Genomic DNA, 19,893 nt, shown 5'->3' with positions numbered 1-19,893 from the left:
GGATAATGTAGGTGGCGGCGATGTCCAGAGCGGCATATAGGGGTTAATTGTGTAATGAAGGTGTCAGCGATAGCGGGGTCGGCAGATTAGGGGTTAATAAGTGTAAGGTTAGGGGTGTTTAGACTCAGGGTTCATGTTAGGGTGTTAGGTGCAGACTTAGAAAGTGTTTCCCCATAGGAAACAATGGGGCTGCGTTAGGAGCTGAACGCTGCTTTTTTGCAGGTGTTAGGTTTTTTTCAGCCCAAACTGCCCCATTGTTTCCTATGGGGGAATCGTGCACGAGCACGTTTTGCCAGCTTACCGCTACCATAAGCAACGCTGATATTGAGGGTTGAAGTGGCGGTAAATTCGGCTCAACGCTCCCTTTTTGGAGCCTAACGCAGCCCCTCAGACAACTCTAAATACCAGCATTGTTCGGAAGCAGCGGTAGGAAAAAAAGCTGCGTTAGCTACACGGGTCTTTACCAACAAAACTCCAAATCTAGCCGAAACAAAGCTATCCAAAATAATAAAATGAAACCTAAACTAATACCCCTATAAAAATAAAAACACCCCCTAATCTAATACTAAACTACTAATAGGCCTTAAAAGGGCCTTTTGTAGGGCATTGCTAAACAGCTCTTTTACCACTAAAAAAATACTAAGTCCCTCTAATAGTAAAACCCCACCACCCACCAAACCCCTCAAAATAAAAAAAAACTAACACTAAAAAAAACTAAACTACCCATTACCCCTAATGGGACATTGGTATGGGCATTGCCCTTAAAAGGGCATTCAGCTCTTTTACGGCTCTTAAAAGGGCAATCAGCTCTTTATCAAGACCAAAAAAAAAACCCTAATCTTAAAAAAAACACCCCAAAAATGAAAATAAAAAAGCCTAAACCTAAGCCCCAAATAGTTTCTGAAGTCCGGCGGAGAAGGTCTTCTTCCAGATGGATCCATCATCTTCTATCTTCATCTGGAGTGAAGGCGGCGCGGAGCTGTGTTCCCGATGCCTGGATCCTCAGCAGTGGTCCTCTGTGGCAGTCCTCGGCAGCATGAAGGCTCCTCTTCATCCGATGTCCATCATTGACTGAATATTGAATGCAAGGTACCGCAATCAATTTGGAGTACCTTGCATTCCTATTGGCTACATTTTTTTAAATCAGCCAATAGGATTAGAGCTACTGAAATTGGCTGTTCAAATCAGCCAATAAGATTTCAGTAGCTCTCATCCTATTGGCTGATTTTGAACAATGGCCATCACGGAGCACCGCCGCCACCGATAACCGCCGCCAAGGATCGCCACATCTGTGAATACCGCTCCGCACCTCCACTCCGCACTGCCTTCACTGGGGATGAATATGATGGACCCACTTGGAAGACGACCTCCGCTGGACTTCAGGAACCATGAGTACCTATTTGCGGCTTAATGTTAGGCTTTTTTTATTTTTGGGGGGTTTGTTTTTTTTTTAGATTAGGTTTTTTTGGTCAATTTAAAAAGAGCTGAATGCCCTTTTAAGGGCAGTGACAAATAGCTGAATGCCCTTTTAAGGTCAATGCCCATAAAAAATGCCCCTTTAGGGGCAAGGGGTAGTTTAGGTTTTTTCAGTGTTAGGTTTTTTTTATTTTGGGGGGTTTGGTGGGTGAGGGGTTTTACTGTTAGAGGGGGACTTAGTATTTTTTTTTTAAGGAAAAGAGCTGTTTAACTTGGGGCAATGCCCTATAAAAAGCTCTTTTAAGGTATTTTATTCTTAAATTAGGGGGTGGGGTTATTTTCATAGGGATTAGGTTTTTTTATTTTGGATAATGTGGTTATTACTTTCTGTAATGTTAGCCTTTTTATTTTGTGTAAATTTAATGTAATCTTTTAATTTTTTTAAAGTAATGTAGCATTTTATTATTTTATGTAATTAAGGGGTAAATTTAGGAGGTGTTAGGTTAGGGGGCTTAGTCATTAACTTAGTTATTTGTGTTGGGGGTTGGCAGTGTAGGAGTTAATAGGTAAATTAGTTTATTGCGTTGGTGATGGATGGCGGTTAGGGGTTATTAAATTAATAATAGGGGTTATTACATTAATTATTTAATTTGTGATGTGGGGAAATGGCGGATTAGGGGTTAATAGATGTATTAGGTCGTTTGCGATGTTAGGGTTGGTGGATTTAGGGGTTAATGATTAGTTTTTTATTAGTTAGTTTTTTTTTTCTTAATATACTTATTGCGGGCGGTTAGTTTTTTTTTTTAATACTTATTGCGGGCGGTTAGCTTTTTTTTGTAATACTTATTGTGGGTGGTTATTTTTTTTTTAATACTCATTACGGGTGGTTAGTTGTTTTTTTTTAAATAATTATTGTGGGCGGTTGGGTTTTTATGTAATGCTCCGTTTGCCTTCACTGCATCCCGGTGGATTCAGAAAATGGCAGGGTGGTGAAAGAATTCACCCTGCCATTTTCAAAATCCACCTGGATGCAGTGAAGCATTCTTTTGGCTGCCTTGCGCTGCCATCATTCCTTTGAGGATGCGTGTACAGCTGGCAATGGCTACGGACACGTTACAAACACGATTATAGTATAATAGGTTACTATTAACTAATGTCTGGTTACCTATTATAACAGGAGTGTTTGTTTATATATAAATGATATCTCAATGTGCAAGCAAGAATAAAACAGCTACAATAATATTTATTCCCTTTCTTTGCTTTAATAATTAATTTATGGAATCAATGGTACTATTAATTTCCAAACTAGTCTGTGTATGGTAAATTACCAAGTGAATATTAGATACATCTAAGATTTGGGGTATATTTATGAAAGTGTGAGTGGACATGATACAATGTAGCATATCATGTGCGCTGCGCATCGATAAATGCCGACAGCATACACTGTTGGCATTTATCATTGCACAAGCAGTACACCAGAACTGCTTGTGCAATACCGACCCCTGCAGATTCGTGGCCAATCGGCCACTAGCAGGGGTGTCAATAAACGCGATCGTATTCGATCGGGTTGATTTCTGTCCGCCACCTCAGAGCAGACGGACAAGTTTTGGAGCAGTGGTCTTTAGACCGCTGCTTCATAACTTCTGTTTCCGGCAAGCCTTCAGGGCTTGATAATACGGCCCCTTAAACTCTAATCTTAGGATCATCATTCACAACCCAACAAGTATTAATACAATATTTTAAAGGGGTACCGCATACATTATATAAAGAGCACCAATGTGATAATACATACAATGATGATATATAAATATTAGTAATAACTGCTGCCAGCATATTTGTCCCACTTTTTAGTTTGTTCTAATAAAGTTTAAATTTTTAATAGAGTGTGACAATCATGCAGAATCAATGAGAGGGAAACAATGAGTGCTTATATAGTATCACTTTGTTCAGTGTCTTTAACTAAATTTGTAAATAGTATAGATTGATACATAGCACCACAGACCACAAGTAACAATAAATATAGGCTTCATTTGATTTAATAAAGTAATAAAATAGTAGTGCCATCAAACTCTTAAATTAAAAAAAATGTTCAAAGCTAGAGAGCGCCAGTTCATGTGTGCCATATAGATAACATTGTGTTTACTCCCGTGGAGTTATTTATGAGTCATCACTGATTGGCTAAAAGAACTGAAAAAGGGGCTGTCTGCAGAGGCTTAGAAACAAGGTAATCACAGAACCCTGTTGGTTGTGCAAAACTGGGGAATGTGTAATAAAGGTATTATCTATCTTTTTAAACAATAACAATTCTGGAGTAGGCCATCCATCTTAGATCCATGGGAAAAGCTGAACATCCTCTATATGAGAACTTATGTTCTGCTCAGTCAATTATTTTTATGAACTGTTTAAATTTTCAGAGATGTCACATTAATTTCCTCAATATTGCAAATTGAAAATGTTTCACTAAAAAATGTCCTTCTTGAATAAGTTGTTTTTACTGAAGGGCCTTTTCATTTATTAATTACTTTGGAGTTACTAGGTAGAGTTTATATAGTTAAATGTCTTTTCTGAAAAATGGTTGAATTTTTTAATCTTAAAGGGACACTGAACCCACATTTTTCTTTCATGATTCAGATAGTGCATGAAATTTTAAGCAACTTTCTAATTTACTCCTATTATCAATTTTTCTTTGTTCTCTTGCTATCTTTTATTTTAAAAGCAGGAATGTAACCCTGCGATAAACCCTAACAGAATCGAATTTCTTGATATAGAAATCTATAAGGATAGGGGAAAGATAGAGACCAGGATTTATAGGAAACCTACTGACAGGAACACCCTGGATAAATTTAAAAGCTTTCACCCAAAACACCTACTGAAATCAATGCCCAAAGTTCAGATGCTGAGAGCTATTAGGCTCATTTCCAAGGTGGAAGAAAGGGAGGCAGCAGTGGATGATATGGGAAAGAGATTTTCAAAACGTGGATATCCTAATAAAATACTACAGGAAAGTAAAGAAAAAGCCATGTCAGAACACCAACCAGAAAGGAAGGAGATAGACAGCAAAAGACTATTTTTTGTAACTGATTACACCACAGATACATGGAAATTAAGGAAGGCCATAAAAGAAAATTGGAGAGTTTTGCAAATAGATGAAAGGTTGACCCCATATGTAAAGGAGGAGCCAATTGTCACATATAGAAAGGGAAGGAGTCTGAGAGACATGTTAGTCCAATCAGACCCAGTGGAAAAATATGAATGACCCATGAATGAACACACTTCTTGCAGAGAAAACCAGGGGTCTATAAATGTCAGGCAAGAGATACAAGATTAAATTCCCTCTAAATTGTGAATTTAAATATGTGGTGTATATGATTAAATGCCAATGTGGTGATGTCTACATTGGCAAAACGGAATGTACTTCGAAGGAAAGAATGACCACACATAGGTCTAGTATCAGGATGGTACTAGACCTATGATTTTCGGTCTGCCTACTTGCGAGGAAAAGGCATCCTAGGCCCGGCCCTAGTGACGTCGCCTTTCCTCCAGCCTGACCAATCACTCCACCCCAAGGCTACAAATTTAGGCCACTACCTCTCGCCGCTAGAGCAACTCTAACTCCCTCCCTTAAGGGGCCCAGCTCTTGACAGCCGAAAGAGCCGAATAAGAGGCTGGTGGAGGTCCAAACTTACAAACACGGACTTACCTAAGGCTAGCTCGACTAAACCTACCCCTGCCGTTTTAGCTAATGCCGAAATTCAGCCGCCACTCATGCCACCTACTAATTCTCGTAATAGGGAAGGGAGGATGGGCAGCTCCAACTTCTAACAGAAAACCAGAGGAAAGAGGCAGAACCTTCCAGAACATCAGTTCTTAAACCCTAAGGTGAGTCACTCCCCTTAAGCTGCAACATTGTTGCAGCTCCATCTTTCTCTTTACATTCCTATCCTTGCCAGGCCACAGCCCTTAATACGTTCCATTCCCACTAGGGGTCACTACACTATCATAAGGACTGAATGACCTACTTGAGTCCCTATCCATAACTCCTACTTTGGGAGGTAGCGGCCTAATATAATTCGGGATATGGCAGAGTCCCCCGGATGACTCCGCCCCATCAGGTGTTATCCAAGAGGGTTAGGATGATTTTCAGTCTGCCTACTTGCGAGGAAAAGGCACCCTAGGCCCGGCCCTAGTGACGTCGCCTTTCCTGCAGCCTGACCAATCACTCCACCCCAAGGCTACAAATTTAGGCCACTACCTCTCGCCACCCTATCAACAAGAGACTCTTGCCGCCACACCCAGCACAGCTTAAAGCTGTGCTCCCAACACCTCTCTCAAATTACCCAAAAATAGGTCCAGGCCCACATCAGAGAGATGCACTCCATCAGGGCGATACAACGCCTTCTGATCAGCCGTCAGATTCGGGTGCTTAACCACAAAACCTTGCGACCCGCAAACCGTCTTCCCCACTTCTCTATTGATCTTTTTTCTGATCCTATAGCCGGCACCCGACGAACCTAGGTGCCTCCAGTGTAGCCTGGCCACCATATTGGACCATCCTACATGGACCCCCGGGGACCAGGCATGCAGCCACGCAATGTCTGATTGCATGATCTTGATGAGATCCAACACCGGAATCTCACCAACATTATTCCCCCCTAGGTGCAACACAATTATCTGGGGTCTACCCCAGCGACGCTGCACATCATGCAAAAGCATCGGAAGCTCGCACCAGTGCATGCCTCTCTTGCATAACCATCTAAGAAATGCCCTGGCAGTAGAATACCCCAATTGTTGCCCCCCAACTGAAGCGGCAGCCCAAATGGCCGCCCAATGGACATAAGAATGTCCCACAATCCAAACACGAACAGCAGCTGCAGAACCTGAAACAAACAATAAACTTACTAAACTTAAGCCGCAGCAGGAGCCCACAACAGAACACTAACCTGCTAGCCCTAACCTGCCCCGCCCTAGCAGCTATTGCTGTAATGGCCTAACGTACAGCCTATATCTATTGGAGCGCCACCGGCCTAGCCATTTAATGTCAGCTGCTGACTGCCCCTCTGCTGCTGCGGACGTGGCCGCGCCAATCCTAATGGAATGCGTCCCTATACTATTTGGCTTAATGCCTACACTGCCTGCCACTGTTTTCAACACCTTTTTAAACTGGTAGACCGACAGCGATGACCCGTCCTCATGCACCAATAACTGTATTCCGCCTACGGGACACACCCCTAAGAACTCGGACAACACCCGTACTGGACAGGCTACACCACCGCCTTTCCCAGCCAGTGTCATCCAAGCACCCTTACCCTCCTGGTCCGTTTTAGACTGGGGAACAAACAGTAGAACTGTCGACTCATACACCTTAATGTGCTGAAGCAGAACACCTTTACCTGAAATCCTAGCTGCCGGTGCTACCAGTTCGCTGACGCACAATGCTCCCGCAAACGCCAGCACAAATTCTGCCTGAAACAGCACAACCTCATAAGGGGATGAACACACCCCCACCAGTCCAGCCAACAGCCGCTCAAGCCTCTCGCCAGTTATAGGTTCCCGCAAGTCTGGAACTCTAATCTCCGTGGACCCCAACCCCGCGCTATCTGTTTCACCAGAAACGACCCTGCTGGGTCAGGACCGCCTGCGAGCTTATAAAAATAAGTAAGACTGCACAGCCGCCTTGCGCACCCCCTGCCTTTTGAGCACTGCTAACCATTCCAGCAACATTACCTGAGACCCATCCCGTGCAGAAACCTGCCGGTTCCTGCAGAATTCCTCCCAGGCTCTCCAGTATGACACGTAGGCCCCCCAAGTTGCCGGGGCTAGCGCTGCCCCCACTAATGACAAAATGGCTCCCCCAAATCCGCCAGCTGCCAGAGAGAAGGGGGACAAGTCAGCCCAACTGCCGCCGCTTCTGGCACTAGCTTCCTAAACTGATCCCACTGGAAGCGCGACAAAGCATCAGCCACCACATTATCCACTCCCGGGACATGCCGTGCCTAGAATTGGATATTGCTGCGGAGGCAACGCAATACCACTACTCGCAAATACTGCACTACCATTGGGGAGGCCGCGGACAGGTTATTCACGGCATGCACCACGCTCAGGTTGTCAGTCCAGAACGTGACTACCCTATCCTTGAAGCGGTCTGCCCATAATTCCACCGCCACCACGATAGGAAACAACTCAAGCAACGTCAGGTTACGCGTAAGCCCCTTCTCATGCCATTCCACCGGCCAAGGCCCCGCGCACCACTCGCCCTCAAAGAAGGCCCCGAAGCCAGACGCCCCAGCCGCGTCAGTAAAGAGCTTCAGCTCTTGACTGGTGACCCACTGCTTAGGCCACAACCGGACCCCATTGAAGTCTGTCAGGAACCTATCCCAGACCTGCAGATCTTCCACAATATCTTTCACTGGCCCCAGGCAAGCCTCCATCCGCCTGTTGAAAACCCTACCCATGGGTATAACCCTACAAGCAAAGTTCAACATCCCCAGTAAGGATTGCAGTTCTTTTATGCGCAACCATTCTCCCGCAGCAGCCAACCGAACCGCTTCCAGGAGCCTGAGGACCTTATCACTCGGCAAGCGACACAGCACAGCCTCCGTGTCAATTTCTATGCCGAGATACGTCAGGCGCGTACACGACCCCTGCGTCTTGTCCTCGGCAAGTGGAACCACAAATTTTGCCATCATGAGACGCATAACGACCATCAGTCTGGCACAATTCCCCGAGCCCGGTGACCCCACCAGGAGGAAATCATCCAAATAATGCACCACTGCATCATCCTCTGCTACTGTGGCCACCGAAATGCAGACTCAATGTCGACTTTTGCCAATTCAGCCCCCTTTCCAGGCCGCAAAACCACCTCAAGTGCCCGGTCAAACGACTGGTAGTGCACTGAAGCCAGTCCGGGATCAATAGCATCATTAACCGATGCCCCACCCGGGTAGGAGAGGTGCTGAATCAGCCGGAACTTGCCCAGCTCTTTCTTGGGTACCACCCCCAAGGGAGACACTACCAAATCAACGATTGGTATCTCCGCAAAGGGGCCTACCATTCAACCGAGACGCACCTCCTTCATAAGCTTCTCCCTCACCACATCAGGATACTCCCTAGCTGACTTCAAATTGCGGTGGGTCGCCGACCCCCTCACATAAGTCATGATGGGAATCCGCAACCCCACCAACAACACCCCTGCTGCCTGGCGGTCAGGGTATAGTTGCAGCCAAAGCTCAAGAAGGTCCACCCTCAGCGGGGTGGGCGCTCTTCGCCACAACTCTTCCCTTAGCCTGCCCTCTGTCTGCCCTGAGGTCCCACCGTTTACACTCGCAACCCAGGTGACCCCCACCGCAGAACTTGCAGATGTGACGAAAGGAGCACCGCCGGTCTTGAAACTTCCAACACTCACGCCCCTTGCGCCGGACCTTAGCAAAGGACCTCTGCCCTCCTGCCGGCAAGCACGGGGGGGTAGACCTCTTTGCCCCCAGTCTCGCCCACAGGTGCATATCGGTGGTACCGAAATTCAAAAGGGGGTTGCCCACCATTTTTCTACGATACTCATCATCGTAGTCGCGCCACACCCCTTCCTTATACCTCCAACAGATCCAGTCAATCGTATCCATGTACTTAATGACTGCCTGCATCTGATCAGGGTGCTTCTCTAAGTAGCAAGCCCCCAGAACTCGGAAACAGCGATGCCATTCCAAGTATGTATCTGGGCGCTTAAACTTCTTAGGGCCAGAACCATCTTTACTCCTCTCCTTCTGTCTCTGAGCCTCGACCGACAGTTCAAATACATTAACAAATTTGCCTGCCTGTATTCGCTGCACGGTCTTAGCTTTCAGATGCCCATAGAGACAGTGTACTTGACAATCAGAAGTATCCCCGAACAGCGCCGCTTTATGCCCTGCTCTGCCCTGAGGGATGCATAATTGCTCCCCCAATGGCACTAGGGAGTTTCCCTGCTCCCCTTGCCTAAGTGTCCCCACCTGCCGCACTGCCTGTGTACCCTGGATAGACGCTTGTCTTTTCCCTCCAACTCCAAAGACTGATCACTATCTGACCCTGCCTCTGAGGATGTATCAGACCCACCACCCCCAAATGCAAGTGTGGTTATCTCACCTGTTCCAGAAGTCCCAGCTGCTCCGCCCAGCGGGGCTGATCCGCCAGTCGACGTAGAGGGTACCGCCTCAGACATCCCGGCTGCTTCTCTATTCGCCTGGGCCAGCAAAAGGGACCTGGCTGTTCTGGAGTCCTCCACATGACAGCCTGCTACTGGAACCTGTAAAACAGCAGAAACGTCGGGAGTACCAGGGCCTTTGAAAACAGCCCCGCCTGCATTCATACCTCCAGCTACTTGCATACCCCCGCTTTCTGCCTGCCCTCCTAGTGTACCCCACGCATTCAAAAGCGGCTACAATAACTGCAGCAGCACTGGTGGGATAGCCTGCTCCCTTGCTGGCTGCACCATCTGCTCCTGTGAACCCCCAAGCTGCCCTGGAGGCCCCACAGTCACACCCACATCGGTCCCCACAGAGACCCTAGGACTTGCACTGGGACCTTGTACACCATGCCCTCTTCCATCTGAGAAAGCCCTCTCCTGACTGCCTCCCCCAGACACTTGCCCAGCATGACTCGCACCAAACACCAAAGGTCCCTGCTGCTGTGTGCCCTGCACACCTTGCCCTCTCACAACGTGCCTCACATTCACCAGCGCTGCACTCCCAGTCACTCCGCACAATTGTCCCTGCTGATGCGCCCCACTTTGCCCCCTACCAACTGGCATCACGCTCCCCTGTGTCACACTTCCAGGTACTCCATGCACTTGCCCTTGCTGCTGGACCCTGGGCCCATCATACACCGGAGCCAACACAGTGCCCTCAACACCACTGGCAGGGCGGTCCTCGGCCCCGGTATCCCCGACTTACCTGCCTGTTACTTGTCTCCCCCTGCAACCGCGATCACTGCCGCAGCCTCACAGGGGAGTTTCCAGTTGTCGCACCGGAAGTGCGTCACCGGAAGGGGCGGGGCTACAACGTGCAATGCTTACGCGCGCATCAACCGGGAGGCCTACACCGAAGCCACCTTGTATGGGCTGCTATTGGCAATAGGCCTACCTGGCTCCGGCCGCCCAGCCAGGCCCGTAGACCCGACTGAACCGCCACCAACATCCAGTACCTGGGCCAGGTAAGAACCGGCACTAGGCCGACCCTGCACTGCACCGGAACTAACACTAGCCCCCGCCGGCCATCCTGAGTCTGATCCAGGCATAGGCCCAGGCCCAATAGGCCCTGACACAGGCCCAGAATAAGGGGCACGCTCCCCGGACCCCACCAATACACCAGGCCCAAAAGAGGGCCCAGGCCCCACAGGCCCGGAACTAAGCCTGGGGCCTACTCCTACACCAGGCCCACAAACGGGCCCGGAGCCTGCAGAACCCCCAGGCTCAACTGCCGCCACCAAGGCCTGCAAGAGGGACATAACCCCTGCTGCTGCCTCGGCTGGCAAGGCCTGCATGCCCTGCACCAAAGCACTGCTCACCATTGGGGACACTAGAGAGGCCTCCAGCCCTGCACCACTAGGCCCAGGGCCCGAGGCCTGCTCAAACTCTCTCTCCTCCTGCATAATCACTGCCTCCCCACCTCAGTCTCACTACCACTCGACTCTGCATCCTCATACAAGGATGGAGAGCCTGGGGGAGCTAGAGAGGGGGCCTTAGAACCCTGCCCACATGGTATCATATCCTCCTGTGAGGGAAGGGGATTCTCCACAGTATTCATTCTTTTCTCCTTTGCAAGAGCCCTACTACCACCTGGGGACCCATCCCTGAACCTCTTGGGGGGAACAGATACTCGCCTGGCACGATTCATAATGACAGCAACTCAGACAGCTCCAACTTCTAACAGAAAACCGGAGGAAAGAGGCAGAACCTTCCAGAACATCAGTTCTTAAACCCTAAGGTGAGTCACTCCCCTTAAGCTGCAACATTGTTGCAGCTCCATCTTTCTCTTTACATTCCTATCCTTGCCAGGCCACAGCCCTTAATACGTTCCATTCCCACTAGGGGTCACTACACTATCATTATCAAAAAGAGTAGACGTCATGCTGCCCCGGCCGCTGGCAACACACATCAGTTTGTAATGCTAATCTAAAATTGTAAGAATAGTAGTAGGGCTTGCAGGCCATCCTATATCCCAGGAGATAAGCAATAAAGTGACTGTAGAGGTTTGGAGCCATAAACACTAAAAGGGCTGGGCTATATGTAAGGTGTGAGCATGTCCCGGTGGGAAATTATAAAACAATAAAAAAGAGGCAGATGTATGGTCGCACTCTAACAAGGTAGGGAATAAGTAATAGTCCCATGGGGTATGTTCCTTTTCTATCCTACTCCGGTAGGTAACATATGAGAACAATTCTCTGGTGCAGGTAACATGACGACTGGTTTCCATTTTAAAGGGACAGTACACTGTAAAATTGTTTTTATATTAATGTATTGTCAATGACTTGTTAAACCAGCTGCAGAGTATAAAATGTATGAGAAATTGCATTTTCAGGTTTATTTTTGTAAATGAAGTAGCTGGTTTTGTGCTTTTAAACCACAGCCTATTACAATGGGTTGAGCTTCAGGTTATATCATATCTCATTATGTTATCACTTTGGGTACACACACTTGCTTCCTTATCTTATATTTGACTGGAAAACTAAAGCTCAATACATAGAGAGAACAAAGGAAAATTATCATTTTTTTTTTTTTAAATAAATTTTTTATTGAGGTAATGCACAATAACATGGAAACAAAACATACGTCCAGATACAAAACAAGTCTGTGACTGAAAATTTTAACTGTATAAATTAACCAAACCACAAGTCTAGCATGGAGAAAATAAATTCTGGCTAAGAGTACAAGATTATGACTAGAATGTGGGTTATAAGATGTATGGCATACGGGGATGGTGGTAGAGATATGAGACTTACGTAGAGCTGAGATGGTAAACTGGTACGTATGGTAAAAAAAACACCTCATTTTATGACCTTTGGCTTATTAAGGGAAAGGATGGTCCCCATCTTACTATGGACCTAGGGTAGTGTATTTATTCAGAGTAGCTTATGGCAAGATGGGGTTAGTAAGAAGGTTTTATTTTGGGGGAAGGGGGGATTCAGCGAGCAAGAGCCGCTCTGGTTAAAAAAAGGGGAAATAGAGGGGGGGCGTGTCCGGGTGTGTGAGAGGTGTAGTATTGTTATGATAGTTTAGTAGGAGCTCCACTGATCTCACCAAAAACTTAATGGGGTGGGCCAAAGGGTGGTTGAAGCATGGTTTCCTCCAAAAATATCCAAAGCCCTCTGAGGCCTTACTAAGACTACAAACTAAATATATATGTTGGTAAAGACACATGGAGCTCGCAACGAGGTGGAAATGACCAAGGACATACTATATATATATATATATATATATATATATATACTGCTCTGAAGAAGGGGTAGTTTGACCATGGGGGGGGGGGGCTAAATCTATTTTGGCAGATGACTGACAATGTACAGTATTATTTGACCATTATATATTTTTATTTTTATTTTTATGGTCTAGAAGGGAACAGTTCTCTCTTAAAGTCAAAAGAAACTAAATGGCATGGCAAAGAAGGTGGATGATATATAAAAACAATGTTCTATTATTCTAGTCCTTAGATATGTAACCTCTATGTATGGTGCTCTATGTTGTTGCCTGAAGTGCAAATTTTAAGAAGGGTATAGGTGAAGGAACATGTGAATATGAAGGTTTAGGAGGGTAGTTTTCTACAGTAAAATATGTGACATGATGGCTGGTCTTCGTAGCTATCCTAGCCCGTAGTAATATAGATGTATCACATAAGCTATGTGACTTTAGCAAGTAGTAATAGCACAATAACTGTCTATAACTATGAGTAGTAAATAACAATAAACATTAGTAACCAGTATGTCTATGTCGCCAACAGCCTAGCAAAAAAAAAAAAACCTCAATGTACAACAATGTCTTATTGTTAATTAAAGAATAAACATAATGCAACGAAAGTGGATCTAGACATAGGACTTAAAGGATAGGTCTCCAAAGAGATAATATTGAGAGGGGATAAGGGAGAAGGGACAAATATGGGCAGTAGACTTAGGAAAACATTGGTGTCAATCATAGGTGACAAGATATTATGGCACTTCTTTAGAGGGCTGCATATACCAGCCTTGGGTTATCTACAGTCGATTGTGTACCTTAGGGTCCGACCAGCATCTCTTGGTCCTCTTGTTGAATAAATAAAATTAGCGTCTGTTAAGGCTTATGTGATAATTTAACTCCTGCAGCATAGGTTGGATAAACTGTCTAAACTTTAACAGAATAAGAGATATTATTACAGTGACTTTGTAAATAACTTTGAGGTAATCACTGCATGGGTCGCTTTTGAACTAACTAGAGCCTTGGAGTTATACCTAACAGTGGTCGTAAGGAGGTCACTCAGGGGCCACTTGATGGATTAATATAGATAGTGTCTGTTAACATATATATAATAGTACAACATATGCCTCATATAGAAGGTAGATAATTTGAACCCTAGAGTAATCAATACAATAACAGAAGTAATATAATAAAAACTTGCAAGATATCATCATGGTTATATCAACAGATGGGCCCGGCTTATAGTAAAAATTAATGGAGCTTGGGCTTAGAGGATAATATTTACAAAACTGGATATCTGCATCCAAGAGTTGCTTCACATAAAGTATGGTTTGTATAGCTATAGTAGAATACATTTCAGCTAAGGGACTAGCCATGAGAACTCTAATAAGATTTTAGAATATAACATCTTTGGGGCCATGGATATATCCATGAGTTACTACAAGTCACCAATAGATCAAAATAAACTAAAGTTATATTGTAAGCTATTATGGGGTAATGAGAGGGTGCGCCCTGGAAATAAAATAGCGGCACATAGATAAGTTCACTTTCAAACTAACCGCTAGATTTAGAGTTCTGCGTTAACCATCAAAACCAGCATTAAGGGCTCCTAACGCTGGTTTTGGCCGCCCGCTGGTATTTAGAGTCAGTCATGAAAGGGTCTAACGCTCACTTTGCAGCCGTGACTTTTCCATACCGCAGATCCCCCTACGCCATTTGCGTATTCTATCTTTTCAATGGGATCTTTCTAACGCCGGTATTTAGAGTCTTGGCTGAAGTGAGCGTTAGAACTCTAACGACAAGACTCCAGCCGCAGCAAAAAGCCAGGAGTTAAGAGCTTTCTGGGCTAACGCCGGTTCATAAAGCTCTTAACTACTGTGCTCTAAAGTACACTAACACCCATAAACTACCACTACCTATGTACCCCTAAACCGAGGCCCCCCCACATCGCCGCCACTCTATTAAATGTTTTTAACCCCTAATCTGCCAACCGCACACCGCCGCAACCTACGTTATCCCTATGTACCCCTAATCTGCTGCCCATAACATCGCCGACTCCTATATTATATTTATTAATCCCTAATCTGCCCCCCCACGTCGCTGCCACCTACCTACAATTATTAATCCCTAATCTGCCGACCGGACCTCACCGCTACTATAATAAAGTTATTAACCCCTAATCCGCCTCACTCCCGCCTCAATAACCCTATAATAAATAGTATTAACCCCTAATCTGCCCTCCCTAACACCTCTGACACCTAACTTCAAGTATTAACCCCTAATCTGCCACCGGACCTCACCGCTACTCTATTAAATTTATTAACCCCTAAAGCTAAGTCTAACCCTAACACTAACACCCCCCTAAGTTAAATATAATTTTTATCTAACGAAATAAATGAACTCTTATTAAATAAATTAATCCTAATTAAAGCTAAATACTTACCTGTAAAATAAACCCTAATATAGCTACAATATAAATTATAATTATATTATAGCTATTTTTAGGATTAATATTTATTTTACAGGCAACTTTGTATTTATTTTAACCAGGTACAATAGCTATTATATAGTTAAGAACTATTTAATAGCTACCTGGTTAAAATAATTACAAAATTACCTGTAAAATAAATCCTAACCTAAGTTACAATTAAACCTAACACTACACTATCAATAAATTACTTGCATAAAATACCTACAATTATCTACAATTAAACCTAACACTACACTATCAATAAATTACTTACATAAAATACCTACAAATAAATACAATAAAAAAAACTATTTATACAAATTTGTAATAATTTACAAACATTAGAAAAATATTACAACAATTTTAAACTAATTACACCTACTCTAAGCCCCCTAATAAAATAACAAAGCCCCCCAAAATAAAAAAATGCACTACCCTATTCTAAAATACAAATAGAAAAGCTCTTTTACCTTACCAGCCCTTAAAAGGGCCTTTTGCGGGGCATGCCCCAAAGAATTTAGCTCTTTTGCCTGTAAAAAAAACATACAATACCCCCCCAACATTACAACCCACCACCCACATACCCCTAATCTAACCCAAACCCCCCTTAAATAAACCTAACACTAAGCCCCTGAAGATCTCCTTACCTTATCTTCACCACGCCGGGTATCACCGATCCGTCCAGAGGAGCCTCCGAAGTCTTCATCCAAGCCCAAGCGGGGGCTAAAGAAGTCCATCATCGGGCTAAAGAGGTCCATCATCAGGCTGAAGTCTTCATCCAAGCGGGCGCTGAAGAGGTCCATCATCGGGCTGAAGTCTTGATCCAAGCGGGCGCTGAAGAGGTCCATCATCAGGCTGAAGTCTTCTATCAAGCGGCATCTTCAATCTTCTTTCTTCCGGATCCATCTTCATCCCGCTGACGCGGAACATCCATCCTGGCCGACGACTTCCCGACGAATGACGGTTCCTTTAAGGAACGTCATCCAAGATGGCGTCCCTCGATTTCCGATTGGCTGATAGGATTCTATCAGCCAATCGGAATTAAGGTAGGAAAATTCTGATTGGCTGATGGAATCAGCCAATCAGATTCAAGTTCAATCCGATTGGCTGATCCAATCAGCCAATCAGATTGAGCTTTCATTCTATTGGCTGATCGGAACAGCCAATAGAATGCGAGCTCAATCTGATTGGCTGATTGGATCAGCCAATTGGATTGAACTTGAATCTGATTGGCTGATTCCATCAGCCAATCAGAATTTTCCTACCTTAATTCCGATTGGCTGATAGAATCAAGTTCAATCCAAGTATCTGCGGTGAGGAGCTGGTTTTCAGGTAAGTTGGTGTGGATTTCTGTCTGTGCAGTGGATACTCTACGTCTAAGAGCTGCCCTTCATTCGCTACAGAGATGGTGGTCAAATTCCCGGATATAGAGGGAGTCGACAGGCCTGCTGGAGAGCATCTCTCTGCACAGACATCTGCGCATGATTTTCCTCTAAGCTCTTTCTCTGGAGCTACTGGGGTCTGTAAAATAGCATGATAGTCCGTAGTTGGTTCAGGGAGATCCGTCTCAGGACTTATTGGCTGTTTGCCTTCATCTTCAGTGCGGGCAGATTTGAGAATGTTTGAGAGGTCATGGAACCTACTATCCATCTTCTGCTCAAATTCTGCTAATAGGGCACATAGAGTAGCTTGAAGTACCTCCATCGTATTAGTCAGCGTTAGCGGCTGAAGGAGCCTGTTGTACCCAGCAAACAGGTGGGGATGTTGGGATAGATGTGGTAAAGCCGACACTTCACCTGACCATGTGTCCGGCGTAAGGCTCAAGAAAGAGATGAGAAAAGGTGCGAGCTTAGCATCAAACTATGTAGAAATGTTTCCAGATGTGGAATCTAAACTATAGGAGCCTGTATTCTTGGTGATGGCTAAGATAGTCGGTGAATCTTACAGAGGGCATCAGGAGCCTCTATTTTTGCGACCAGACATGGATGCTGCCCGGACACCGAAAATTATCATTTTATTACTTAACTATCCTGTACCCCACTGTGAGTTTAATTTCTTCTGCTGGCTGTGTTTACTTAGGCTATTCAATAGCTGAGACTCCAGTATCAAAACTTTCAATATAGGTTGGGAAACCACAAGATAAATCAGCTATTTCAAAGGCCAGAATAGGGGTAAAGGAGCTACTTGTAAACAATGTAATACACTCCGGCAGGTAAAATGGATCATTGGGAACAAATTAAATGGGAGAACATTTTTGGGTGAACTGTCCCTTTAATCTCAATAGATCCCTGCATAGAGGCACACTTGTAGGCAAGATCGGTTGTGGACATGTTGCTCTATGATCGTGAAAATGGTGTGTAATCAGAGTTCCTTTCAGTGTGTGTAATTCAGTTCTCTGATAAGATAAGATGGTTTGTTGGTTGACAGCTGCATCACTGTTAATGATCTGTGGAATGGCAGCAATATTCGCAACAGCTATCTCCTCATGTTTCACCACGGGCAACGTGTAGTTGGGTTATATTAATAGCTTGCTGCTGTTCTGGATGCAAGCGAAGCGCTGGGGCCCCAGAATGCCATCGCTCTCCCGCTCCGCCAATACAGGCTCCCGCTGAGTGACTACATGGCCAAGTAGTTGCCCTTGGGCTCAAATGCTTTGTGCAGAATAGTCTCAAGAGCAGCCTGGTGTTCTGTTAGCAGACGATTCAGCTCCCTCAAGATATCTGTAGCGCATGCCATAATCTTCCGTATAGATTTGTAGACAGGCAGATTAGAGGTGAGATGCTTTGAATTCAGCACTATGTGCTGCCTAACGACAAGGCCCAAGTGCGCCTCGCCGAGGAGTGAATGAAAGGCCTCAGACTTAGAATGTGCTCCAGGTGCTCAAAGTCACGACCATCTCAGAGATATTAGGCTCATCTAAAGCAGGATCTTTAGTGTTTCAAAAATCAGGCTATGTGGCAGATAGATGGGCCGTCTAGAATATTATTTTAGGCAGAAATGATGAAAAGAAAGAGCAGAGTGGTGATGTTCGACATATCATGGCCGCCTCCCAGAAGTTCCCCCCAGCTCTTCTCTCTTTTAATTTATGCAAATGGCTCATGTTTACATTAAATGGCTGAGAAGCTGTGCAGTTGTTGGGAGTTGGGAGTGGCTTGTGAGTACTGGGAATATATAAGAGTGGTGATTTTCACTGTATTGATACCTTGACAAAGGCCAAGGTAGGGGTTGAAATGTTGGATTATGTCACAATAAATAACTTAAAATGAAAAACTGAGCTGAGTCATGTGTAAGAATATATATATATATACTGTATATATATATATATATATATATATATATATATAATTATAACATATTCCCCTATGTGGAGAACATTGAAATGTGAAATATTGACAGTAAATACATATATTTGTGCCAAGAGGCAAGCAAAAAATTTAAGCAAGTTAAACAGATAACATTACATTCACAATGCACAATCACAACAACCAGAACCATAAAACGGCAGTAAAGAAAATTCTGGTTGTGCTAAAAGCACAGGATATCGCTACTAACTGGTCAGCAAGAAGCATAACATTCTCAAACTGAATTCATGGGGGCCGATTTATCATATGTCGGGTGGACATGATCTGCTGAGCGGAACATGTCCGTCTGACATCGTTGAATGCCGACAGCATCTTGTGAACTGCATGTGCAATGCTGCCCCCTACAGATTCGCTGCCAATTGCCCACCGGTATGGGGTGTAATCAAATGATTGCTGTTCGCCGCCTCAGAGAACGGACAAGTTAAGGAGCAGCAGTCTTAAGACCGCTGCTTCTTAACTACTGTTTCCAGTGCAGAAACAGCTGCATTGGGGCCAATTGACCACTTGGTAAATCGGCCCCATAGTATCAATTCACAATGTCAAAGATAATTATATTAAAGTCCCCTAAACATGTTTTAATAAATTGTCTGGTGGATAAAGTAACAAAAATACATTATTTGCATTATAAAAAATTGTGTTGGGAGATTGTTTCTACTGTCTTTATTGTGAAGTGAGGTTTGTCCTGTAAATATGCCCTGATAGCAGCTAGGTTGACTTCTGAGGAATGTAAAGAGAAGAAATTGTTAATTACTAAGCACTGAGCATCTGTGAATCATTGTAGAGAGTAGATATGAGCATATAAACTTAGCAGAAACAGCAAAGATGTATTCTTTGAGGCCTTAGATCAGCGTCACATCTCTGTAGCGACCTGCCATTTAACAAAAGATAGACAGACAGATTCAAACTTCTTCAGCTGGAGGAATTTATTTTAGTCATATCGTTATAAATTGTACATGTACTATTGTAAAATACACATTTAAAATCATAAAGATAATTCAAAGATATTGTTTATGGGAAGAGATGTGCAATCATCAAATTACCATTAGAAAGCACTACAAGGAAGTGTAATGTATATTTATAATGTGTATAGACAGATGCTACCAATTGTTTTTGGGTGGCAATGTCTGAACTACGTTGGCAATAATTATTTACAATTGTTTCATGAAGATTACAAAATATTTATTGTTTCTATATATATGGGATTGAAAATAATGTTTGACTCATGAAGATTT

This window comes from Bombina bombina, chromosome 2 (genome assembly GCF_027579735.1).
Source record: "Bombina bombina isolate aBomBom1 chromosome 2, aBomBom1.pri, whole genome shotgun sequence".
NCBI lineage: Eukaryota > Metazoa > Chordata > Amphibia > Anura > Bombinatoridae > Bombina > Bombina bombina.
Note: the sequence above shows the minus strand (reverse complement) of the source record.